The sequence below is a fragment of the Equus przewalskii genome, chromosome 9 (genome assembly GCF_037783145.1).
Source record: "Equus przewalskii isolate Varuska chromosome 9, EquPr2, whole genome shotgun sequence".
NCBI lineage: Eukaryota > Metazoa > Chordata > Mammalia > Perissodactyla > Equidae > Equus > Equus przewalskii.
Genome location: NC_091839.1, coordinates 73,427,228 through 73,455,149, shown reverse-complemented (window position 1 = coordinate 73,455,149; position 27,922 = coordinate 73,427,228). Strand labels below are relative to the sequence as shown.

General features: G+C 36.0%; 1 long non-coding RNA gene across 2 annotated transcripts; it reads left to right on the top strand.

Annotated features, from left to right (window-relative positions):
- The first annotated feature begins 798 nt into the window (after window positions 1-798).
- LOC103567948 (uncharacterized) lies at window positions 799-27,922 on the top strand. Of its 2 annotated transcripts, none has more exons than XR_011522652.1 (5): window positions 799-927; window positions 13,475-13,598; window positions 15,588-15,667; window positions 16,507-16,609; window positions 27,582-27,922. It is a non-coding gene; the product is annotated as an uncharacterized lncRNA (long non-coding RNA). The 2 variants fall into 2 exon arrangements; XR_548818.2 differs by lacking the exon at window positions 799-927 and adding an exon at window positions 17,537-17,663 and having other exon boundaries at window positions 13,473-13,598.

Below are 27,922 nucleotides of genomic sequence, written 5' to 3'. Positions count from 1 at the left end.
CACCCAAGAATAAGGCAATTTTCAAGTTGTAGTCCTATGCAATATCATTAATGTGAAATTCTGTGGAGTACCTTGAAACTAAAGTAAAGAGTACTGGGATAGGACTCATGAGACCTGAGTTCGACTGTTGCGTCTGATTAGCTCTGAATAAAAAGGATGATAATGGTGATGCTATCAATGATGTTGATGATGATGAAGATGGTAGCAGTAATAAGAATAACTTTTATTGAGCAGTTGCTCTGAGTCAGGCACTATGCTAAGTGCTTATATACATTAAATTATTAATCATCTCAACTACTCTATCAGGTAGGTACTATAGTTATCCCCATTTTACAGATGAGGTGACTGAGAATCAGACAGAGAATCAGACCTAGAAACCATTGCTATTAAGAACCAAGATTTAGTTTTGACAGTCTCAGCCTAAAGCCTGTTCATTTACTGAATACTCTATTGCCTTAATGTTTCTGTGCTTTGGTTATTTCATCTGTAAAATGCAAGGATTAGGGTAGATTCTCATGAAGTTTCTTCAAATCCCATTATTTTGTGGATATGATTCATTTTTAAACTTTTGTTGCAGAATACAGAATTCCTAAAGCACACTGGTATTCCATACCTTGGGAGTAAAAGAGGAAATGATATCACCTGAATTCCCCAGCACATATTCATTACTATCTTCTCATTGAATGTCTAACATCTGCTAGTACTTCTCAGTGAATAAGCAAAGATTCAGACAGGGAATATATTTTTGTTTTCAAGATGAAATATGACATGTTTACTAAATTAAGGATGTAATTTTAGATGAAAGAAGTGTGATGATGAGGAATTCAGGATCTCAGAAAGTGAAGGAAGTTGGAGAAGACCAAGCATTGGTGGCACCAGTCAAGGGCTTATTTTGAAGCCCTGCTTTGCCGGTGATGACAGAATAAGGTGAGCTGTCCAATGAAGTAAAGTCACATGCCACATAATGACATTTCAGTCAACGATGGACCGCACATGTGACAGTGGTCCCATAAGATTAGTACCATATAGCCTAAGTGTGTAGTAGGCTCTACCATCTAGGTGTGTGTAAGTACACTCTATAATGTTTGCAAAATGATGAAATCGTCTAATGATGCATTTCTTAGAACACGTCCCTGTCATTAAGTAATGCATGAATGTAGTTACACATGGAGATGCTGAGAATGTTTGAGTTGGAAGGGGTCTTAGAGAATATCTAGTTCTATATTTTCATTTTACAGATTAGGAAAGAGTGGAATAGAGGAAAATCACAGACTTTGGAATTAGACATATCCACATTTAAATCCCTATATTTGCTACCTAATAGATATTTGACTGTTGGCAAATTATTTCACTTCTGTGAGGCTCTTCAGAGAATGAGAATAATATTCTCAACTCACCAGGGTACACGTAAAGCAGCTAGAATGATACTGTGTATCTAATAAGCATTCTATAAAAATTAGTTCTCCTCCCACTTGAATACTCTATCCTTTGTGAAAGAGTCCCAAGTTCCACCTCACCAAGCTCCCCAGGTCCTTGGCCTCCACAATCAGCATTGGTCCCCGGGCCCGTTGGAGATCTGTCCCACCCTGCTGAAGAGGATTGCAATGTCTGCTTTCTTACTTCCTCAAACTCCCCCTCCCACCTCGAGGTACCACTGTGAAAAATTGGGCATTATTTAATAGGGAAGAGAGAAAGGAATAGGGAACTTTTATATTCTAAACAAAACAAAATTGATCTCATCTTTCAGTCCCTCTTGGGAACTTTCTTTAATTTCCTGTTTTCCTGATTCCTTGTCTTCATCCACAAACACACTGAACAACATTACAATTTATTATCCCAATATCTTCAAACAAGGGCTTCTTTTTTATTAATTATTAACATTTTAATAATTTTAATATTATAAAAATTTTAAAATTACTACCTTAGCTAGAAGAGTAGTAATCTTTACTTATTGTCCTGTTTCTTATCTTTCATTTATTTCTCAAGCATTCTCATTCTTACCAACTCCTTATACATATATCCTAAGCTTCTCTCTCTCATACAAATAAATCAAACTTCTTAGCATTTCCATGATCAACTCTATAGTCACAACTTCAATGTTTCTATTTTACCCAAACTTTACATTCGTTTTTCCAAGTATCTCAATGTGATTAAAACAAACGTTCATTTTGCCAGTTTTCCTTGTTCCCTTCTCTGCAACTCTCTACTCCTTTAAATATTTAAAGTAATTTTATTTTTCCATATTGCATTTCTCCTCATGGCCCAACAACAATATGAAATCTCAGGTATCCCCTTGGAATATCTCACGTTAGCAACAAGTCAGCTCTCTGCCAAGTTAATTCTGTTGCCACAAAGCCTTTCAGATGCAGCCCTTCCTTTCCATGATCATAGACAATGTTCTAGCACAGATTGCTATCAAATCATTTCTCAAATATTGCAGTTATTTACTATTTGGTCTGTTCTTCCTCTTTTGATTCGTCTGCATTGTTTTGGCAAGAAAAAAACAACCCAGCTTTGACTTGCTCCCTTGCCCCTCAACTATAAGAGCTTAGAGTACTTTCACATTATCTCCTAAAATAACTCCAAACAGCTTTTCAAGATTGCATCAAAATCATTTGACTCTAATTATATCTAACTTGACTTCACATTGCTCCCCGTAAGTCTTTCCCTCCAATCACATTAGCTTTCTTACTGTCAGCATGCTTCCTTCCATACACCAGGCTCATGGGGCTCTGGGTTTTCACTCACATTTCTCCAACTAAAAACATATTCACGGCTCTTTACAGTTTCCAGAGCACTTCTTCAGGCATTATTTCATTTGATCCTCCCTATAATTATAAGACCTAGGTAGGAATTAGTACTCTCTCTGTGTCTCAAATGAGAAACCTGAGGTTGGAAAGGTTAACTGGCTTACAAACTTCACATGACTCTCAATGGACCCAAAGTCTTGTGATTGCAAAAATCAGTGTTTATTACTTCAGAATACTTCTAAGAATGCTTTCCTATGCCTCATTATCTTTGTATTTATTATTCAAGCCCAACTAAATTTTCTCTCTTCTTTAATGTTTCTTGTGGTTACAAAAGCCCACAGAGAAGACTTCTCAAATTAAATAACTATATAATAGATGTTTAATAATAAAAACATTCACTTTTTATCTCTTAGTATTCCTGCCTTCTCTGTCAGACCATGAATCAAAAGGGCCACAGTGGCATCCATTTTTCTTTTTTTGGCTTCTGAGTGCCTGCTATGATGCTTTGATGCTCAAATTATTTTTGTTGAATGAATGACTTCTGTTTTCTCTTTGTAGGTCAGAGTTTCCTACGCCAAATGCATTTGAAGCAGGGGTTCACCCTTGTCTTTAATTATTCTTATTATAAATTACTTTTTAAATAAAAAATATTGTCAGTATTTAAAGAGGCACATTTACAAGGACAATTTTTATTTTCCCCACAGCAATTCAGTGGTAGAATTAGCGCAAGAACTGAGATCAGTTGACTCAACAATGTCCAGTGTTTTTGCCCCTTGTCTAATGCTTTTAATTTTAATATGAGAAATATAACTTGACATTTTAATCTCACTCAAGTTCTCAGTTATTAAATCTTTTCTGAGAACAAGGTGTGGTTGCTCAGTTTTCTCTGGAAATGGAGGAGATGTGGATTAGCTAAGTAAAAGTTAGTGTTAGTCCACTGTGATTAACCCCAAGATTGACAAACAGAAATTCCAGTTGGCTATCTTATGTGACCTTAAATAATCTTTCTTAACTGTCATACTGCTTTTACGTGGCTAAATTATCTCTACTTGGCTTGGACCTATTCATATGACACAATTATACATGGCGAGCCAAGAACGACAATATGAGATACATATTAACTAACATTTCCTAGTTTTTTCGTATTCAACAAATCTCAGGAAAAACATTGAGTTAGAAATTCTTTTTTCATACGCTAAAATTGCATTATAAATACCATATAAACCTATTTTCAGTGAAGTAGATCCACATTAAATTACCCATCTTTAAAGTACTTACCTGTGGTTATCACTGGCCTGCAGATTTGTCCAATTACTCTGCCTCAAATATATTTCCTAAATGCTTATTCAATGCATAGATTACAAACGCTCAGATTTTTAAAAATGCCTTATATGTATTCACTGTGGATGGAGTATAGAGGTCATATCTACTGGTAAGAAATGGAATCACCTCCCAGCCATGTCTCCTTTAAGAGGTGTTCCCAAAATTGTCTTATCCCCAGATTAACAATTATTTAGATGGTTGGTTTCACTTGCGGAGATCCTAATTAGTATGTCTGGAATAGGGCTTAGGCATTTATATTTTTTACAATATTCTGAAGATGATTCTTATGATTAGCTAAGGTTTTGAATTACAATTGTAGAGAATTGCCACCACTTTTACTCAGTATTATTGTTCTCTTGCAAGACTTTTGCAAGTTGTTTGCCTTTTCCTTGGGGATGTTTTGCTATGAATGTGTTAAGTATAGGACCTACAAAATGAGAAGAGAGTTCATTCATCTATCAAAAATTATTTGAATATAAAAGCACTATTGTAGGCACTCAGAATCCAGAAAAGACGTTCTTATAGCCCTTTGCACGATTCCATATTCTGTATGGAAGCCAGCAGTCTATTGAAATTAAAAGCATTTTAATTATTAACACTCATTAAGAAGTTATAATTATTCAATTAAAAAGGATTGTTGAGCATATACTTAGGCAAATGGCTGTATTAGATTCACCAAGTAATGTCACATGGGTGAGAAGCAGCCCCTGCCGTGTAAGGGTGTACTATAATAATAGCAAACATCTGTATAAGACAGAGGGGGACAAAAAAGAATGCAAAAGAGAGTAATTTGAAACTAAGTCTAATAAGAATGACACAAGATTTTAAGAAAGGAGAGTTCACAGCCAAAATAAATGATCAAGAAAGGCTTAGTGAAGAAAATGACATTTAGGGCAGACAATGAATAATGAGTAGAAATTTGTCAGATAGAGATGATAAGGAATGGTGTTCCATAACAGAAAAAGAGCTTAAGCAAGTATTCTCAAACTGGACAACACACGGCATATTTGGGAAACATTGCATAGTTTTAACTTGGTTCAAGGTTATGGCTTGAGTATGGAACTGTGTAGAATGAGTAACAGGTCAATGAACCAAGTGATCAGGTGTTAGATGGGTACTGAAATCACCAAACATGATACAGAGTTAATGGTAAAGAGAAAGATACTTTTCAGGTAATAAAATCTTCAGTGAATGAGAGGGAGTGCACCTGGAGGATGATAGACATCTGCGACAAGGAGGGTTATCACATATCAGAGTCTTATAGTACGTACTTGGAAGTAGCTAGAGCTTTTTGTGGAAAGTTGGAAGTGACAATAAAGAACAGAGAGAATATCTACCTCATCTCTGTGAGTGGAAGAAAAAGACATTAACTGAGGGACATGCGAGGTATGCTGGATTTGATGGGGAAGAGAACTGGCAGAGAAGAGGTTGAGAATATTGAGTTTATTGGTGATGGCAAACCATGAGTTCCAGAAGGCATAGTGCGAGAGTTGAGAGTGTTGACAAGATGTGGAAGCTTGAGTTAGCCTAAGGGATGTACAGATCCAAATTGGGGTACAGATCCAGTTGGTGCACAGGGAGGCTGGCTTGCCAGTGGTAACTGAGGTAAACCAGGGTAGAGAGCATAGTGGGATTCAACTTAGTCATCTCATAGGGGATGCAGACAAGCAGTTCTATTCCCTATTTAACATTCACAAGAAGGTACATATTTTAGTGTAAATTATAAATGATGTAATTATTTATAAATTATGTTTCATAAGGTACATATTTTTAGTACAAATTTACAGATGAAGAAAGTTAGAATCAAAGAAGAAACTTGTAGAAGGCCCTGTATCGGACAGTGGAGCCTTATTTGGACTTGGGTTTTCTGACTCAGATACTTTTTCTTCCCTTCTCCCTTCCCCTTCTCACTCGCTCTCCTCCCTCAAATCATGATCCTTCCAGAGGGGATCAAGAAAGTACGGGCCGGCCCGGTGGCGCAGCGGTTGAGTTCACACTTTCTGCTTCTCAGTGGCCCGGGGTTCGCTGGTTTGGATCTGGGTGAGGACATGGCACCGCTTGGCACGCCATGCTGTGGTAGGCGTCCCACGTATAAAGTAGAGGAAGATGGGCACGATGTTAGCTCAGGGCCAGGCTTCCTCAGCAAAAAAGGAGGAGGACCGGCAGCAGTTAGCTCAGGGCTAATCTTCCTCAAAAAAACAAACAAACAAAAAAAAAAACAAGAAAGTACACGGACGAAAGATGGAATAGAAATGAGATGATGCAGTCTCTTAAAAAACAAAGGAGGTTGTTTCAGGAAGAAGTTGGTCCCAACAGAGTAAAATGTTTCAGCCAAATCAAGAATGATGAAGGCAAAGAAAAGACCTTTCGATATGACTACAATGTAACTATTTCATTAGATTATATCCAATCAGTCATGGCATGATTGTATAATCCTTATAGTTTGCAGAGTGCTCTCTCTATAATTTCCCCTGATGTTGACAACAGGCTTGTGAAGAAGATATTTCTCTATTTTGCATGAGGATGCTCCGATGTGTAGAGTAACTACAGCGAGAAAGTGATGAGGCAAGGATTCCAAACGTAGGTCTTCTGAATGCAAGTCCTATTCCCTCTCCCAAATCCCTGATAACGAAAACAAATAAAGAAAACTCCCTCGAGGTTCCAGTTATGCTGGGAGATCGAACCCCTGCAGAATTCCAAGAAATATATTTTCAGCAGTGGCTTGGTATTATTATTTAAGTCAATCAAAGACATAATTTCCAAAGAGGGCTGTAGCCTTTGCTTGGGAGGATACCTCTTTGTCATTCCAACCAACAGAGGAGAGTGTCTAAAAGCAAAGGAGGAGTTACATTCACATTCTCTTTGGTTCTTTAGAAACATCAGTGATTAGCCACACAGAGACACGTAGCTCTTTTATGTGATCTTGTAGCTAGACTATACCTAGCAAGCTAGCTCTGGTGGAATAGTATAAGATTTTCATTCAAAAGTCTGTTCAAAAGCTTGTATTGCATACTACAACTATATATGAGTCTCATTATTTTTGGTAATTATGTTCTATGAAGTTACCACGTACACTGAATTAGCAATACTGTACATTGGTCCTAGGGGAAATATAGTGTTAGTTTCCTCTCGTCACAATATTTTTGACAATTGATCAATACATAACCTTGCTTTCTGCACATTTCTGTTTAAAGACACCTTATTTAATATATGTTGTTGATGGATAACATTGAACACACAGCCAACAGCATTCTAATTCATAATAACTCATGCCTGAACTAAGCTTATCCAGCTAGCATATTTTCTCTGTAATGCACATCACAGCCTTGAGAAGACTAGACAGCATGTCAACACTATTTTGATGGCCATTTTAAATGGCAAAATCACCAATCAAATGCACAAAAATGTGCCAAATTTGGTATTAAATAGGCTGTGAAAAAGATGCTTGTGTACAGTATGAGAGCTGAAACAAGGAGGCAGAGTGTCTTCTCGTTGAGTCTCAGCTGGGAAATGTGCCAGCCAGGGACTCAAACTTTTCACTGATCTGTCCATCTCTGCAAATGACAGGGAAAGCAAAGCCGTATTGATTTTGGGATTGCAAATAAATTTTAGTGAGTAGGTAAATTTGCAAATACAGAATCTATGAATAATGAGGATTGATTTTATTAGGAAATTAAGGGTCTTATATTACCCAAATCAATCTACGGATTCAATGTAATCTATATCAACATTTTAATGGCATTTTTCACAGAAATAGAAAAAACTATCTTAAAATTCATATGGCACCACAAAAGACCCCAAATAGCCAAAACAATCTTGGGAAAAACGACAAAGCTGGAGGAATCACTTCCTGATTTCAAACTACATCACAAAACTATAGTAATCAAAATAGTGTGATACTGGCATATAAACAGGCACATAGATCAATGGAACAGAATAGAGAGCCCAGAAATAAACCCACGCATATAGAGTCAACTAATCTTTGACAAGGGTGTCAAGATCACACAGTGGGGAAAAGATAGTCTCTTCAATAAATGATGTTGGGAAAACTGGAAATCCACATGCAAAAGAATGAAACTGGACCCCTATCTTACACTACTCACATAAATTAACTCAAAATGGGTTAAAGTCTTAAACGTAATACCTGAAACTGTAAAACTAGAAGAAAATCCAGCTCCTTTACATTGGTCATGGAAATGATTTTTTGGATATGATGCCAAAAGCACAGGCAACAAAAGCTAAAATAAATAAGTGAGACTACATCAAGCTAAAAAGCTTCTGCACAGCAAAGGAAACAACCAAAATGATAGGCAACCTATGGAATGGGAGAAAAATTTGAAAACTACATATCTGATAAGAAATTAATATCTAAAATATGTAAGGAACTCACAAAACTCTATAACAAAAAAGCCCAAATAATTTGATTAAAAAATGAGCAAAGGACCATTTCCAAAGAAGGCATACAAATGGCCAATAGATACGTGAAAGGGTGCTTAATACCACTAATCATTAGGATAATGCATTCAAAACCACAATGAGCTATCACCTCACACCTGTTAGGGTGGCTATTATCAAAATGACAAGAGATAAATGTTGGCAAGGATGTGGAGAAAAGGGAACCCTTGTACACTGTAGTTGGGAATGATTATTGGTACAACTACTGTGGAAAATGGTATGGAGCTCCTCCAATAATGAAAAATAGAACTTCCATATGATCTAGCAATCCTGCTTCTGGGTATATATCCAAAGAAACAAAAATAAGTACCTTGAAGAGATATCTGCTCCCCCACATTCATCGCAGTGTTATTCACCGTAGCCAAAATACAGAGACAGCTGAAGCATCTGTTGTGGGTGAATGAATAAAGAATATGTGGTGTAAATATATACAATGGGATATTATTCAGCCATTAAAAAACAACAAAGAAATCCTGCCATTTGCGACAACATGGATGCACCTGGAGGGCGTTACGCTAAGTGAAATCAGCCAGACAGAGAAGGATAAATATTATATGGTATCACCTATATGTGGGATAAAAAAAAATAAAAGCCGCTATCACAGAAACAAGGAATAGAATGGTGGTTGCCAGGGGCTCGGGGGAGAGGGAAATGGGGAGATGTGGGTCAAAGGGTGCAAACTTTCAGTTGATGAATAAGTTCTGAGATGTAATGTGCAGCATGGTGACTATAGTTAATAATATTGTATACTTGAAATTTGCTGAGAGTAGATCCAGCATTCTCACCACACACACAAAAAGAGTTAACTATATGAGGTGATAGACGTGTTAATTAATTTGATCTTGGTGATCATTTCACAGTATATATGTTTATAAATTTATTATGCTGTACACTTTAAATATATGCAATTCTATTTGTCAATTATTCCTCAATAAAGCCAGAAAAAAAAGGAAGATCAAAGGTCTTATAGCTTCAGCTTCTACATGTGGCAGTTGTCAGTAATCTGAACAAAATAACACAAAGCAATCATTTCTGGTTGAGGGAGGCAAAGATAGCGATTGATTTGAAACTTGACTTCCAAAAAGGCTGGATTTGTGGGCATTTAATTTTAATTGTCTGAAAATATTATAAAACTTGGGATAGAAACTCAACAACTTTTCCTCCAAAGGCAATACCCACCAATTTGTGGCACACTCCCATTTCTTTTTATTTGGTAATTTTGTCTCCTATGTATTTGTTTAAGATGGTCAGGATAAGCTATAATATGTTGCTAAGGTAGGGATATAATGGAGCAGAAACACTGAAGATTTGAGTGAGATTTAAGGAGACATGCCAAGATTTATTGCCATGTATCCAGTAGGGCTCAACATACATTCATTTCATGTTATGTCCTTTGCATTTGGAGAGAGCTCTTAAAGGAATCATCAATTTTATCAAAATAGATATATTTGTATATGTATTTCATTAAATTATGGTTTAAGATGTTGCTCACTTTCTTATCCATACCTCATCATTAGAGAGCCTGTATAGTCAATCCTCATTTGTTTAGTTGTAAGATAAATTTGTCTTTGTGGAGTGAATTGCATGCTTTACTTAGCAAAACAAACAATCGTTAAACAACACGTTTTGCTTTCTGCCTTAGCTGCCAGGAAATTTAGAGACAGGATTTGTGTCAGATTTTTAATAAGCATCTTTATCTCGATGCTTGGTGGTATCTGTCTCTCTTCTTTATAGAGTCCTAGAGCTTTATAGCTGGCCAAAGATTTCGAAATAATTTAGTGCAAACTCCTCAATTACCAAAATTTCAAACATACAGATAGTCACAATGCACACCTTTCTGTTTGTCCGCTCCTCCACACCAAGTCCATCTGTATTTTGCTTCCGACTTCTCTCCTCCTACTGCGCCACAATTTAAATTTGGCTATCTCCAACTCCATTCCCTTAAGAGTAGAAATCTTTTCCCTGGGGTTTCCCATAAAAGAGGATGTGTTTCTTTTTAATTTTCAAGTATCGACCCAATCTCCCATCTTTATGCCAGCCCAATTCCTAACATATAAACACCCATTTTTCATTTATTCATTCATTCTGTTATTTGTTCATTCATATTTTTTACACTACTATATGTCACTGGTGAAACAGCAATGAAGAAGACAGAAAAAAAATACATTGTCTTCCAAGAAATGACATTTTAATTGGTGGACACAGACAGTAAGGAAAAAAAAATAATTATGCAGAATTTTAGACGTTGAACGTGCTGTGGGGATAAAGCATGGCAGGGGAAACAGGGAGTGTAAGGCAGGGAGGGGTCTGTAATTTTAACTAGGGTAATCAGAAGAGGACTAATTAGGAAGGAGAGAAAGGATTAGCCATGGTGTGGAGAGGAAAAGGGAAGAGCTAAGATCATTTTCCAGGCTCTGAGAACATCAAGTAGAAAAGTACTCAGAGATGTGGAGTACTCAGAGATGAGCACTCTCAGAGACGAAATAGGACTCAGAGAGTACTCAGAGATGAGTACTCCTAGAGATGAGCAGCAACTGGGCAGGCCACATGGAACTTATTAGGTCACTGTATGGATTTGGGATTTTACTTCAGGTGAGACTGAAGAGTTTTGAGCAAAAACTATTACTCTGACTGCTCTTTTGAGAAAGGACTATAGAGGAGCAAGTGTGGAAGCAGAGATCCTTTAGGAAGATTTTGCAATAATCCAAAGGAGAGACAATGTTGATTTAGGACAAGGCGGTAGGTGTGGGGGTGGTGATAACCGGTCAGATTCTGGATCTACTTAGGAGATAGAGACAGCAAAATTTTCTGAAAGAATGGATGTGGGATATAAGGAAAAGAGAGGAGTTGAGAATGGCTCCAATTTTTTGTCACGAGCAACTGGAAGGATGTTATTTTTTATCAACAGAGATGATAAACACCGTCAGAGGAGCGGGGTTTGGGGGAGAATATCGGGAGTTCATTTTGGATATTTATGTTTAAAAAGCTAATTAGACATCTAAGTGGAAATGCTGAGTAGGTAGTTGGATATGTAGGCAGTTGGATGTACTAGTCTACAGACAGATAGTTCAGGGAAGAGGTATGTGCAGGAATATAAATCTGTGAGCTGTCTGTATAGAGATAGTAAAAGATGAGGAAAAAATAATGTTCCTTTTTTCATGCTCTTCTCCAGGAACAATTCTTCCTAATATAAAAATGTGGGCTCTACCAAATCCCCTTTATCAAGAATTGATTTTAGACTCACTGAAATCAGGCAGCAAGATAGGAACCAGTTTCTCCCCCAGTTCTTCAATATGTGCTCAACAAAAAGTAGCTTAAGTTCCTTTGAAAGGCAGAGAGTACACGCTAAATGAGGAAGAAACACATACTATTGTTATCATGATAGATTTGGTAGTGGCACTTGGAAACTTTTCATCAGTAGGCAGAAGCCTAAAGACATTTCCATTCATTGGTTTATTGAGTGAATCATTCATTTATTTAAAAAAACCATTTACTAAGCACCTTCTATGTAGAGTGGAATTCATAGGATTTGGTGAGGGATTGTGTAAAGTGTAAGGGACAAGGAAGATTTTTGCAAGACTCTTCTGAGGTGTTTAGCTTAGGTGAATGGTGGTGCCATTAACCAAGACAGAAATAGTCTTGAGGAGAAGCAGAGCAATTGGATTTGTGTGTCAATTAGACAGTTTATTTATATACATCTTAAAATCAGGGAAATTATAGACTATTCAAATGCGTTGTTCAGTAGGCAATTGTTGGAGCATGTTCAGAGCTCAGGGAGAGATCAAGGTATGAGGAGTTCTATGCCAGAAACACTGGAACAATTTTCTCATAGATATTTCCTCGACTGGATCTTTCTTATTCTTTAGATCTCAACTTAAACTCAACTTCCTGAGTGATTTTCCCTCTTCCTACCCTATTCTCCTCCTGTACGCGCTGTTTTCTCCTTCCAGGAATTATTCCTATTGTCATTTAATTACATTGTCTCTCTCTTTCTTGCTCTCCCTCTGGCTTTTTTCTATTTTTGGTGTATTTACATATTTAATTTATGAGTTCAGTACCTGACTTTAAGTTGTAAGATGGTGACTTGACTTTAAGTTGACAGATGGTGATGACCATGACTATTTTGTCCCAACTAAATAACACAAATTTCTGGGACATGTAAGTGATCAATAAATATATGCTCAATAAATGAATAAGATATATATTTGGGAGTTTGTAGCATATCGATGGCAATTGAAGCCTGAGATAATATGGCAATTTCTAAGGATAACAAAGAAGAGGACCAATGAAATAATCTGGGGAAGTTCCAACATCAGAGTCAGAAAATAGAAGAATCATTCAGGACGATTTCAGAGAACAGGAAGAGAGCAGTACACTGAAACCAAATGAGGAAAGTTTCAAAAACTATACGTTTTTTTTTTTTTTTTGGTTCAAAGGAAAGCAAAAGTCACACATCAATTCTTGATCTTTATTTTGTAAAAAATAAAACAAAATACAAATCAAACAAAAACAATCTCATATCATTTGCTATTTTTGCTTTCTTTCCTCTGATCAACTCTATGAACTAGGGATATTGAGTATATTTTATTGTACATTGCTCATTTTTCCTTTGCATTTGGGACAATCATTTGCTTAGTTCAAAATAGCTATCTTAATTTTCCTAAACCAATGTCCAATATAGTTAAACTGTAAAGAATATGTATTCAAGTGTCTTTGTGCATGTGTTTGTGTAAGTGAGTGTGTATGAAAAAGAGAATGTATATGTGTTCATGTGTGTTCTTTTAGGTTGAGGAAGGTTTGAGTCAGTGAAAATATTTCTTGAGTTCTATGCAAGTCAACATAAGAGGGCTTTGAAAATACAAAGTACATAGGGGCCTAAATGTACTGATTAGAAGATCTAAATGTCACCAGGAATGACCCACGGAGTGAATAATTTGTTTCCCTAGGAACATATGGAATCCACTGACTTCAGGAAATATTTTCAGAGTGCACACATATTTCTTCAAGACATTAACATCCCAGGGGAAGAGGAGGAATAAAAACATGACAGGGAGTAATTTAAAATGGCAGGTACTGCAGTTTTCTTTTCCTGTGCTGGAAACCTGATATTTGATACGAATGTAGATGATTTTCTTATGATTGCTATAAAAAGTTGATACCGTTCTTTCCAAAATTCTCTACGATTTATTTTTTCCTCCTCCTTTGTGGAATTTTGTTATTTTTGAATGGCTTAGATTGTGGGTACAAAGAAATCAAAACATTGCACATTATTTCTTATAATGTAACCACAAGAAAACGCAAACGCTGAGGCTCTGATTCACAAAAGAATATTGCCTATTAGTTACGGTATGGTTCAGTGGGAAAATGGAGTCCAAAATTAAATTATATTTCACTAGACCGTAACACAATCAAACCTTGATTTTTGTGCATCAGTTATATTATTTCCCTTTTTAATCTTTTCAACATTTTTTATAAGATTATAACACCTCAGGAGACTTAAATGCTGGACTTTGACACAGGCAACCTAGCTAGGTTCCAAGGCCCATTTGGCCACCAAGAAGATACGTGACTGGGCAAATTACTTAACTTCTCTGAGTTTCACATTCCTCACCCATGAAAAAGGCTGATATTATCCATTTTGGAGATTGCTATGAGGATAGAATCACATAATGGAGATGAATAAATGTGTTTTTTCTTTCTTTGCTTCCAAATGCCCAGTCTTTGGTGGATGCTGCAAATGTTAGAATTGCTGGTACATTATCTACAAATCCTGAAGAACATAATCATCCACAGGAATCTAAGCTTGGAAATGCAACATTTTGTAGAAAACTATTTTCAGGATGACTTATATGAATGTGATCTTCCTTTTCTGACATTAATGTGTGTTATACCGTGGAAAGATGGTTCTTGAGTTTAAAAACTGTAAACTTCATTGGAAGATACAGATTTTTACGACAATGGAGTTTTTAATGATGACTCACAGTAAGAAATACATCTTATATTGCAACCTATCACATCCATTCATATATATGTATGCATTATATGTATATGTATACACGTATGTATACATATAGACACACATATATGTAAATATGTGCATAATTGCATTGTATGTTTATATGTAAGTATTACGTCTTATATGTATATGTATATATCCCATAAGATAAGCCAGATGTGTAGTAGGCTATACTATCTAGGTTTGTATAAGTATACTCTATGATATTCACACAAAGAAGAAATTACCTAACAACGTGTTTCTCAGAACATATACCCACTGGTAAGTAACAAATGACTGTTTATATATGTATGTATGCATTATATGTATATGTACATATATGAAGCAAAAATTTCATAAGATTATACATATCTTTGCTGTACGTGTGGCACTCTGATCTTTTCTACTCTTATTTAGTCTATTTCATTATTTGAAAAAATACTGGTTACAACTTAAGAATTTGATTTCAAGATCCACTAATGGATTGTAATCCCATAGCTTGAAAACCTTTTTTTACTTCTGATATGAAGTATCTCTGTAACAGAGCCTTTTGTTTCATTGTATTACCACAAATAGCATCTATATAAGTTTAAAATTTGCAAGGTTCTTGGCAATCACCTTATTAGGCATTCGTTTCCGCAGTCTGTAAGATAACTATTTTTGGACACAAACTAAAGTAATCAACAATCTAAGACTTCAAGTTCCAACTTAAGGCAAAACTTAAGTCACCTGCCCTTAGATGGTAGTGACATTAACGAGACAATTGTGTTTGACCATTTAGCTTATTCTAGTAGATGGGGTTGTTGTCTAAAGGGCAACAGGGGGCCTCATACAAGGCTGGCTTCTTGGGGGTATAACCTGTGCAGGTCACATGAGGCTTTGCCCTCAGAAGGGCCCTGTGTTTGGTTTAATGCTCTGTCGTCATGTCTTCAATTCTTAATAATTTTATTTTAGTACTTGTGTTTCGTAAGAGAAGTTTATGGGATAATAGAGCGTGTGCATGAGCAGAGAAGATATGAGCAGTATGTGAGTCCACCGTTCCTTACCATCCCCTTTGCATACAGCCTCTGTGATGTCCCACCCACATAAATTCCACGGGATTCACAATGCATTGGAGCTCAGGAAGACTCAAAGCAAGTGCAAGGTAAGCATGTTGTGGAAGTTGCTGTGTTATAGAAGGAAAGGGAAAGATTGGGTAACCCATAGTTCCTTTTCCTTTCCATCCTTCCTTACTCAGGCGTAAGTGGCGAATGGAGAGTGTTGGTAGAATGTGTGCATGACAAGAAGTGAAATAAAACAGTCAAGTTAGTTTTGTGCAGAGCATCCTTTTTTCCAGCAACAACAAAATACATATACATGTACAAGCTACAAAATAGAAATTGCATAATTTCAATGATTCTGCATAAGAGTTAGATTTTTTATATTTGCCTTTAAAACTGGCATTGTGCAATATAAATTAACAGTAAAATTTATGATAATTTAAAATTTTAGTTTTCTTTATAGAATGAAATTAAATAGGAAATAAAAAACTACGACGATTTAAGGGAGAAAGTGCAAAAGAAAAAGCTTTACATTTTAGTAATTTTCTGGCATTTTTTTTCCCTGCTTTATGAACAAGAGACTCCACATTTACATTTTGTGCTGAGCCCTAGAAATTATGTGGTTGACCCAGGCTACATAATTTGTAATATATATTACAATATATATGTATATTATATATAATTACATATATTCTATAATTATAATATATTTGTAGTGTGTGTGTATATAGAGAGAGAGAAAGAAACAGAGCAAGAGAGAGAGAGGATTTCTCTCCTTTTATGGTTTTAATGATTTATCTAAAATCACAAAATAAATAAACCTAAGTCACAAACTAAAATCACAAAGAAAAATTTCCCCAACTTTGTATTATGTTCAAAAATAAGAGCTGAAAACCAAGAAGACTGCACTGTAAATGAGTCTTATCTGTTCTGACCTGGACAGACCTCTGGCTGATTGCTCTGTGCCTGGTTCTGGAGCTGCTTCCCAGGACATTCGGAGTGGACAAAGGGAAGACTATCAAACCACAACAGAGCAAAATCAGAAGGTAATGGGACTGGCATTTATTCTTTCACCTTTTTGGATTTTGGTCTGTGATTTGTAGAAGAACATCCAGTCTGAGAAAGGAAGCAACTGAATGAGATGTCATGTCTGCACAGCTGCGGCTCTCGGTAAGAGAGTGACCGCACCTCCATCTAGATGTATGAGAACAAATTCTCTTACCTGAGTGAGGGCAACAAACCAGGGAATTCCCTCAGTCTGACCTGTTACCGAGACATATAATACCACCACGAGTGATGTTTCCAATGCCCAACATACTGTGAACACCCCGCTGAACAAAAAACTGTCATCACTAAGTAATATCTTTAGAATATGTTCCATGGAATCTGAGTGAAAAGTATCTGATTGTGCTATACTGATTATTCTAAATTTCAAAGCATAGTTGTTTCCCCAGGGAGGGGGAGAAAAAAACAACCAAGATCGAATTTCTCAATAACTAGATAAGAGGAGGACATGCCAAACAGAACTAGGCTGGAATAATTCAGCTCGAATTTCATGTTCATTCTTCTTACATTTAGTTCCCAACTCACAAATGAGTCTTGTACTGTAAGTTCATTTGGCCTATATTATCCTATAATAACAACATTTATGGTGGTCTTTGGGTTTCTAGGATTGGTCAAGTGCCTACTTTGTACAATAAAGCATATGCTTGAAGTATAAATATTTACAAAAAAGGTTTTCAGTTTTTTATAATAAAGTTATATATAAAAAATTTTTTAAAGTATTTCTCCATAGCTTGGTGCTTGAAGAAAAGTACTCTTCAGTTAGATAAGCAGTTTAAAAATGCAAGTTTGTGCAAGTTTTTAAAGTGGATTCCTGGGCATTTTGAAGGTCTTTAAATATTAACAGCATTCATATAATTTAGGCCTAATTTTATTTTAAAACTTTTAACTTTTCTCTTTCCTTGATACAGTTAATGTTCCACAGACCTACAGTTGTGTTATCAGCCATGACAATGCAATAGGAGAAAAGAGTAGAAGGAAGAATAGTCATTTTTTCCTAAGGAAACTGGGCATGCAATGAAAGATGCATAAGAAACAGTGAGTTAGTCAAAGTGGAATATTTATAGATGAGGAAAAATTATCCAAGATGGATTATCTGTGTTGTGATAGAAATGAAAATATAGGAACCTCAGGGGCCAGCCCCATGGCCGAGTGGCTAAGTTCGCACGCTCCACTTGGTGGCCCAGAGTTCGCTGGTTCAGATCCTGGGTGTGGACCTACACACCGCTCATCAAACCATGCTGTGGCCACATCCCACATAGAAGAGCTACAATGACCTAGAACTAGGATCTACAACTATCTACTGGGACTTTGGGGAGAAAAAATGAAAAAGAGGAAGATTGGCAACAGATGCTGGCTTAGATATTAGTTCTTATATATATATATGAACCTCACTGCAGACACAAAACTTCTCAGGCAAAGAAATAGATTGTGAGGAAGAGAAGATGACTCAAGCACTGGACTTTCACCGGGACAGGGCCAAGGCAGGCCAGAAGCAGACACCAGTGCAGACAAAGGAAGAAAATGGAAACCGGGACCTGAGCACAATGAGTACAATCAGGGGTGGCTTCAAACCTAGCCAGGAAGACGAATTAGCTCAACATAGAAAAAATATTCAATTATTGAGTTCTAATTAGGTGTCAGATATTGTGTTAATTTCTTCGCAGGAGTTGTATTTATCCCTCACAAGAACCTCAGTGTAGATATTATGATCATGAGGGTCTGTATAGTAATATTATTATCCCAGTTTTCTAGATGAGAAAGCTATGACATAGAGAGATTAAATAATTTATCCAAGATAATTCAGAGGGTAAGTAGGAGATTTGAGATTTGGACCTGGGAAGTCTCATACTGGGGCCCTCACTGTTGTATGCAAACATCCCAAAAGAGAATTAAATGGTCTCAACCCAGGACAAGAGGGTCTAGGTATGAGACTATCCTAGACTGGATTCTTCTGGGGTTTACTTGCTGCTTCTGCTGTTATTGATGACTTCTATTTCCAACTGTTTGGGACTCCCAAATTCCCCAAAGGTGCCAGGTAACATATATCAAATTAGATAGTTCTCCATCCTAGCCACTAGGTGGTGGTTAGTACTATCAACTTAAAAAGAGTATTGGCTAACATGATTAGGGTGAAAAAGCACAAAAGATTTGTAGTTTGCTGTGGTCAAAGTAGGCATTCATTTTGCATCCAGGTGGGAAGTTGCCAGTGGAGAGATGGGCCAATATTTTAAAAAGAAGAAGATAGTGTAGAAGGGACAGATCTTCTCATTCTCCAGGCATTTACTGGGTGTCTATTGTGTGCTGGATGCTGATGTAGACACTGGGAACACAAAGATAAGCAACATAGAGTGGCATGAAGGATATAAACACCTACCAGGGTTATGTATTGGTGTGATAATTGGCTACATAGAGATCTATATCAGATACAAAATTGAAGAGAAATACCCTCAAACAAGTTGCGTACGTGTGTGCGTGCATGCATGAGTGTGTGTACGTGTGTGTGTGTGTCTACATGCATAGTCAAGGAAAGATTACAAAAAGTTTAGGTATGAAGATGCCACGACTTAGATAAAAACTTTGTCAGCTAGGTTCAAAATGCAGTAGGACTTGTAGAGTAAAGTAGGGCTGTATCAAAGATACTCATATTATTAGGGTGTGAATTACGGTTTCTTTATTTCTGATAACCACTCAAATTATAATCAATTTTATCTGACCACCCTATCACTATTGAACTATGTGTGTTCACAGATTTTGTCCACCAATCTTCATTTAAATAATGACTGGTTCTTTGCTTTATATGAATTAAAAGCATCAAAATTCTAGAAGTTCTGATCAGATGATATAACCGGCATTGTTATACACATTTAATAATAAGCAGAATGTAGCAAATTATGTGACTATGAAATGAATTAATGTTTTTTAATTTGTGGTACATATCAAAGACAGCAATGCAGAAAACTTAGAATTTCAAGTTTGAATAAGCATGATTTTTCTCATCTTGTCATTTTTGTCTTTTGGAAAGTGTCCATGTGGAAAGTGAATTTTATGAGATCAGATACAATTTTCGTTCCAGTCATGCCAGTTCGTTTAAGATTAGTATCGTGTTTGTGGCTCACGAAAGCATCAGGGTTGATATTCTCACCCAGGTTGGCCGAAGTGAGAGAGCAGAAGCCTCTGAGTTGGCTCTAGGCCCAATAGTATCAGAATGAACCTGTGCTTGGTTAGCCCACCTGCCAGAGGCCCACCGGGAGTAGCTGAGTGAGACTTAGCATTCCCTAATACTTGGAAGACCTAATTCTGATTTCCATAATATCTGGAAAAGTTGGCTGTGCAAACGACAGTAAGGGTATTTTGATGCTATAGCCCTAGACTGGGACTTCTTGCTAGACACTCTAAAAGAATGACACTACAACCTATTTTGTAAGATAGACCATTTAATATCTTGTAAAACCATGTAGAACAAGGAAAATAGAAGTTCTTTTAATCATTAAACTATCTACTGAAAACACGAAAATTTAAATTTTCACTCCAGCTCTGCATATGTCTGTAGTCTTCCTGAGAAAGTTTGAGTGCGTGGCTCTCACTCGAATGCACACTACAGCGAAAGCAGAGTCTCACCAATTTATACCGTAAAGGAGACTCGTAGCCACACAAAATAACTAAATGCCTACTTATGTACATAAAAAGCAGCCTATCACACAGACGGTTACTCAGAATTTATTAAAAAAATTAGACTTTATTTGATTCTACAATTTGAACATGTTCATGAAGAAAATGTGTAATTTGAAAGTTAATAGAGCTAATGGAGCAACTCAATGATGTTTTGATTACGCCAAGGTAGGTTCAGAATTTAGTTAGTGGAGAAAATATAAAGGTATGTTATTTGCATAATAAAAATAAAGGAATTTTACATTTCTGTCAGCAGAATAAACGAATGAATGAATGGATGCATGAAAAGATGGAGTCTTAATAATATAAACTCTTCTTTTTCTTAATGGGCTAAGGGTGAGTGGAGACTAAAATATTTTAAGAAGTGTCTCAGTTTTATGCCTTCTGCTGTGCTGTTATATTGTCATCACTATCCTCACTTTCTTATTATTACCACCAAATTGTCAGTAAAACTTATACCTCTTACCTGCATGGTGTTTTGGAGAAATCCTTGGGTCAGCAGTGGCAGAGAAAAACGATAACCCCTGAACAAAATTAGAAGTGCACCTCAGAGAAAATGGGGCTCAAAAACTCTTCTTTGCTCAGGGAGAAGATGAGAATTTTTTATTTATTTATTTATTTTTTTACAGCCTAGACGCTAGAAGAGAAAGAAAGTTGTATTGATTTGTGATGCTAATTTGCACTACTTATGAGTTTCCGGAGAGCTCCTAGCTAAGAAATTAAGGAAATAAATTATCTAGAACCAGTGATACTCCCAAGTCACCTGGCAGAAGTAACTAAGAGGACACTTTCACACCCCTGGCCACGTGCAATTACCAGAGAGAAAATAATTTCCTCTAGAGATGAACTCACAGTAAAAAGTTACCAACCCGATGAGGAAAATAAAAATCTACTATGAAAAAATATAGTAGTAGAGTTAGGCACACAGAACTTCAGAATACAGAATTACAAGTTAGGAATTATAAAGTAAGTGTGTTTACATTGATCCTATCAACACAAAAATCAACTGAAAAGTATAGCCTCTTATGACAAAAATGAGCTGTTTTGAAAAATAACCAAATAGAACCCCTACGAAAAACAGTGTAATTATTTTTTTAAAAAGACCAATGAAAGACAGGTTAGGTGCAGTTAAAAGGAGAATCTCTGAGGAATATATATTTGAAGAATTACCCAGAATGCAGGACACAGAAAAATATTAAAAACATGGAAGATTGAATAAGATACTTGGGGGGTAAAGTGAGAAGATCCAGTATTTGTTACATAGTGTGATAGAGCTAAATTACGAAGAGACTTTCTCAGAAGTGATGAAAGTCATAAGCACTTTTATATTAAAGAAAAACAATAACTTATTGAGTCCCAAGCAGGATTTATAATAATAAATTTATACTATAAATGCTGTAATGAACTACAGAATCACCAGAGATTACAAAAAAATCTTAAAAGCAATTGAGGACAAAAAAACATACAGTCCACAGACGCAACTGAACTTCTCAAGAGAGAAAAAGAACGATTGTAATGAACTGAATTATTTCCCCTAACAATTCGTATGTTGAAGTCCTAACTCCCAGTACCTCAGAATATCATCTTATTTGGAAATGGGGTCAACACAGATGTAATTAGTTACAAAAGCATGAAGTCATACTAGTGTAGGGTGAATCGGTGATCGAGTATGGCTGGTGTCCTTATAAAAAGGAGAAAGTGAGAGACAGGCACACACAGAGGGTTGATGGTATGAAAAGGTGTGGGGAGAAGATGGTCATCTACAAGGCAAGGAAAGAAGCTTGGAACAGATCCTTTGTCACAGCCGTCAGAAGGAACGAATTTTGTTGACATTTCGATTTTGCACATCTGGCCTCCAGAGCTGTGTGACAAGAAATTTCTATTGTTTAAGCCACCCAGTTTGTGGTACTTTGTTAACACCAGCCCTAGCAAACTAATCTGCCAGACAACAATGGAATTATATCTTCAGAATACTGAGGAAAAATAACTTTTGACCTAAAATTACATGCCCAGTTCTCATTCACATATGGTGGCAACAGGAAGATAATTTTAAAACAAACAAGAATAACTTTTCCATTCAGAGATTCTCATAAAAATTCCATAAAAGATATATCCCAGGAAGAAGAAAATTGAATCCAGAAGGAAGAAATTGGATGCATACATTGTATGCATTTAGGTTTCCAAACATGTAGAAAAATTTAAACAAGCATTACCTCAGGAAACTAAAGATTATAATGACTAATTTTAAAGATATTAAAAAAGATACTGAGTAAAGATATATAGTAAAATGTAAGATAAAAATAGTATGTTTGTTTGGAAAAGAATAATTAAAATTAAAGCACAATAAGATTCCTATATTGTTTGGAGGATACAGAAGTGAAAATAAAACTCAGGAAAGAAAAGACTCAACAGTAGAAGGAGATTAAATATAAACTGGTAGAATGCATATTTAGGAGAAAAATATCAGAAGTGAATTTAGAAAGAATACTAGGTATGAGAAACTGGAGAAAACAGAGAGATGATAATAGGAATAAGAAACCAAACATGATTAAGTGGAAATTAGAGAAACAGTAAAAAATTGCTAGAGAAATCATGATAAATATTGACTATAGATGCAAAGAGATCCAACATATGCATAATTGGAGTGTCTGAAGAAGAAAAATAATGGAAAAGAACAAATATATAAAGGTATAATTCTAATTTCTCTTTTAAGAAAACCTATTAAATCTACATATAGAAGTACCACTAGGTTTGCCAAGGAAAAATTGGTCCATAGGGTTGACACTGAGATACGTTCTAATAAAATTTAAATTTTAGATATTAAAAAAAATCTGAGTATTCAAAGAACAATATAAAGTCACTTTAGCTCATAGCAAGTAAAAACTCTGGAAAAAATAGAAAAACATGACAAACGAAAATATCCCCGAACCACTTAAAATTTCTGAACAGTAAAGTAAAGCAGGCAGTTGGTGGGAGAGTCAAACCCTGGAAAAGTGACTGCCATGGGAGGGGAGGTGGTATATGTATATTTTTCCTAGTTATGCTTTACCCTGAGTTGAGTCTCACTCATCAACAGTGCCACAAAGACAGTTAACACTTCAAAGGAAATCGTGACAACTTTCTGGCTAAAGCAGTGGTTCTCAACTAGGGGATTTTGCCCTGCAGGAGACATTTGGTAATGTCTGGAGACATTTTTGGTGTTACAACTTGGGGTGGGGATTTGAGATGCTAAACATCCTACAATGCAAGGACAGCTCCCCACAACAAAAAATTATTTGGCCCCAAATATCAACACTATCAAGGTAGAGAAAACTTGAATAGAGCAACTGTAGAAAGGAGCCTTGGCAAGCCAGAGAGGACAATCCTGGAGGGGAGAAAGCCAGAGAAGGGGGTCCCTTAATTCAGTATATGAACCCATTCAGAAAAGTGACAAAGATCAAGCTCACAATGTATGACTTACCCCCAAATGCCCACACTCATGTAACTACCCTCAGGGCAAGAAGTGGGACATCACCAATGTCACAGATGCCTTCTGTGTGGGAGAATAACTCTAACAAACCCATTTTCATTGTAGACAAACCTGCTTTAACAATTATCAATTCAAGTCCAATTTTGTTTTGTTTATAACCTTGCCCACTTTCCTCCTTCCTGTATTATTTTGAAGCTAAATCCAAAGATCTTATAATTTCTACCGTTACATATGTCAATACATATCTCTAACAGATGAGGTTCATAAAAAAACAAATAATATTAAAAATACCTAAGCATTAACTATAATTCTCAAATTCATAAAAACTCCAAATGTCTCATAAATGTCGTGAGACTTTTAGTGTTTTTGTTCAAATCAGATGCAAATATGCTTTTAAGTCTCTTTTATGTAAAAAGAAAGTTTGCCTTTTATCACCTTTCCTTGCCTGATGTCTGTGTCTTTAAAACTATTGTTACACGTATTTTGTCCAGGTTTTTTGGTTGTGTCAGGTGGGAGGCTAAATCTAGTCTAGCTCTGTTATGTCATCTTGGACAGAATCAGAAGTTGCTTTACTGTCTATCAATAGAACTTCATAATTTTTCCTGTACAGGTCTTATATGTATTTTGTTAAATTCATTCCTAGAGATAAACTGATTGATATAGAAACCTATAAACTCTTGTACTAAATATTTAATCATGCATTACTCCAGCAACGAGATTATCTATCTATCTATCTATCTATCTATCAATCTATCTATCTGCTGATCAAAGGCAAGGTAGTTCAAATGGATATTTCCATGATTCTCTTGAGGAATCAGGAAGGTTTTTGGAGGATGTTTCATCTAGGCTAATATCTGCAATCTAGATAGATTTTTGGCATAAAATGATGAGACTAAATCCTCTCCAGGAAGAGAGAACAGCAGGATCAAAGGCACCAAGCTATGAAATTTGAAGTTCTCAAAAGATGCAGTAAGTCTTCCAACTTGGCTGGAATGTTGAGTTATTAATTGAAAAAACTTGGAAAGTAAGGTAGTAAAGGTGGCTTAGTAGCAGATTCTAATAAACCTTGGATGTGAAACTCATCAATTTGGTCTTTACCTGTGAGCAATCTCGACTTATTGAAAACAATCTAAGTAGAACAATGATAACCTAAGAGATGCATTCCAGAGAGAATAGTGTCGCATGTGTGTATGAAACAAAAATTCAGTCTGTTGGTACTGAAGAGAATCAGTAAGGTATCTACATTGTATTAAGACTTCATTGGAACTCCCCCAAATATATAACAACAAAGGCAAATTTAATCAAATTCTGGAGTACACTTACTTGTATGTTGACTAGTGAAAAATAATTATCAGTCTACTAAAATAAAAACTACCTAAATTACAATGTCAACTTCAGTTTTTGTGTTTTTTTTAAAGATTGGCACCTGGGGTAAATCTGTTACCAATCTTCTTTTTTTCTTTTACGTCTTCTCTCTGAAGCCCCCAGTACATAGTTGTATATTCTAGTTGTAGGTCCTTCTGGCTCTGCTATGTGGGATGCTGTCTAGCATGGCTTGATGAGTGGTGCTAGGTCTGTGCCCAGGATCCAAACCAGTGAAACCCCGGGCCACTGAAGCAGAGTGTGTGAACTTAACCACTCAGCCACGGGGCCGGCCCCCTTAACTGCAGTTTTTTACCGCGTTATATTTGACACTTTGGATGGATGTGTGTGTGTGAAATTAAAATATATCATTAAATTAATTTTATCTTTTATTTGTTTCTCCACCAAAGATAAGTGCTGTGTGAGATTTTCCGTGATGGAAGACGATTTGTTTCACATTTTCAATATACATTTAGCTTACTGCTAAAGACCACATCAGAAAAACTAATTTACGCACAAAGCAGCTTGTTCTCTCTGATTATTCATTTTAAAAACCTCTTACATTCAGCATCAAAAACATTTACCCATTTCAGAGAAACCAAACCCTGACACATGGTCTGCACCATGTTGACAATAGTAAGCATATCACATGTGATACTAATTCAATTGTTTTGCCTATTTCACGAACTTAATTGTGACTCCCATCAGTATTGTCTTTGGTTTCAATAAATAATGGTGCTTTAAAGCTTAAGAAAAATGACCCTCAAGAGAGAACCATTCTCCTTTATTTCTACTGATTCCTTACATAACCTCCCTATCTACCAGTGTCACCTTGCCAAGTGTCAAACGTTTAAAAGTGCTAACTAGAGAAAAAAAAAAACAACTTATGAGAATGCCATCAAACTCTGAGGAAATGACACAGGGAAAGGAGATCCTAATCTAAATTTACACCACCTTTAATTTTGAAAACTCTGAAAAGAATACTTCACTTTGGGGACAGGCCTGAAGTTTTGATTCATTTGTGCTAAAGTAATTTGTTGCATTAATAATCTAAAATAGAAAAAAATATGATCATATGAGGACATGCAAAAAAGGATTTGATGAAGTTCAACATCCATCTCTGATAAAACACTTAAAAATTTGCAACCGGAGGCCGGCTCTGTGGCCAAGTGGTTAAGTTCGCATGCTTCTCTTGGGTGGCCCAGGGTTTCACAGGTTTGTATCCTGGGTGCAGACCTAGCACCACTCATCAAGCCATGCTGAAGTGGTGTCCCACATAGCAGAACTAGAAGGACCTACAATTATAATATACAACTATGTACTGGGAGGCTTTGAGGAGAAGAAGAAAAAAGAAAAAGATTGGCAGCAGATGTTAGCTCAGGGTCAATCTTTAAAAAAAAAGGGGTGGGGAGAGATTGAACAGAACTTCTTCAATCTGATAAAGATTATTTACAAAAAACCTACAGCTAACCTTATACTTACTGGTGAAATGCTGAATCCTTTCTGGCTAAGATAAGCAATAGGCAAAATATGTCTTTTCTCACTACTTCTATTCAACACTGTATTGGTGGTTATAGCCAGTGCATTCAGGCAAGAAAAAGAAAGGCATTCACACTGGAAAGGAAGAAGTAAACCTGTCATTATTCTCAGTTGGTATAAGAGTCTATGGAGTAAATCTGACAGAATCTACAAAAATACTCATAGAACTAATAAGTGAGCATATCAAGGCAGCAGGATAGATGACCAATATACAAAATCAATTGTGTTGTTATATTCTAGCAATAAACAATTAGAAACTAAAATTTAAAATACCATTCAATAGAAGTAACCTAAGTGTTCATCAATGAATGAGTGGATAAAGAAAATGTGGTATACACACACACACACACACACACACACACAGAAATATTATCTAGCCGTTAAAAAGCAGGAAATTTTGCTATTTGTGACAACATGAATGGACCTTGAGGGCATTATGCTAAATGAAATGTCAGACAGAGAGAGACAAATATCATATGATCTCACTTATATGTGAAATCCAAACAAAACAAAAATAAGCTTAGAGATACAGAGCTTAGAGATAACAGAGAACAGATTGGTGGTTGCAAGAGGTTGGGGGGGGTGGTGAAGTGGGTGAATGGTGTCAAAAGGTGCAAACTTCCAGTTATGAAATAAATAAGTCATGGAGATGTAATGTACATTATGGTGACTATAGTTAGTGAAACTGTATTGTATATTTGAAAGTTGCTAAAAGAGTAAATCTTAAAAGTTCTCATTTAAGAAAAAAAATTTTGTAACTGTGTCTGGTGATGGATGTTAACTTGACTTATTGTGGTGATCAAGTCACAATATATAAAAATATTGAATCACTATGTTATATACCTGAAACTAATATAATGCTATATGTCAATTATATCTTAATTTTTTTAAAAAAGACACTTTTGCAATTCTAGTCCAGACAAGATATGCCAAAGAAATATGACACATCACCAACAGGGGAACACCAATTTGAGTGGCAACAGACTCCTCAACTGAAACCAAGGAGTAAAAGAAGTGGACAATATTTTTCAAGTGCTGAGAGAAAAGAACTGGCAACTATTCAGTCTATATCCTGTGAAACTATCTTTTGAAAATTAAGAGGAAATAAAGACATTCTCAGACAAAGTAAAACTAAATATTTATCACTAGCAGATCTACCCTTAAAGAATGGCTGACAGAAGTTCTTCAAACAGAAATTAGGTGATAAAGAAGGAATTTTGGATCATGAGGAAGAAATAAAGAACAACAGAAAGAG